This window comes from Gymnodraco acuticeps, unplaced genomic scaffold, assembly GCF_902827175.1.
Source record: "Gymnodraco acuticeps unplaced genomic scaffold, fGymAcu1.1, whole genome shotgun sequence".
Classification (NCBI taxonomy): domain Eukaryota; kingdom Metazoa; phylum Chordata; class Actinopteri; order Perciformes; family Bathydraconidae; genus Gymnodraco; species Gymnodraco acuticeps.
Genome location: NW_022991705.1, coordinates 2,673,650 through 2,674,162, shown reverse-complemented (window position 1 = coordinate 2,674,162; position 513 = coordinate 2,673,650).

The following is a 513-nucleotide window of genomic DNA, read 5'->3' as shown; positions in this document are numbered from 1 at the left end:
GGGGCCCCATCATTGGATATTACTGTGTCACATTACTGTCAAATGCAGAGGGACTTAAAGGGGCCAGCAAGCTTCATTAGAGGTGGCGGCAGGCGGGAAAAAGGGAACAGTCAGGCGACGAGATGGGAATAGACTGACCGCAGAAGTAGAAACATCTACTGGAGCCCCTACGGCAGGCGAGGCTGAAGGGATTATGGGCGATGTTCAGGGCGACTGCAAAGCCACCGATTCTCCTGGATTTGACGTGTCATAGAGGATAAGAAGAGACATCAAAGTGGAAAGGGTAAAAGCATAGCCGCGGACTCAGCTTAATGCTGGACTGGAAGGTCACTCATGAAATATACAACATGGTCACAACACCACGAAGCGAACCGCAAAATTAAAACTGTAGATTGAAGGATGTACTTAATATGACAACTGCCTGACGTTAATGGCACATTAAATGCAGCACTGTGTTTCCTACTAACGGTGCTACAAAGCAAACCTTAACAGCTTTCTTGGAGCTGGTGAGGA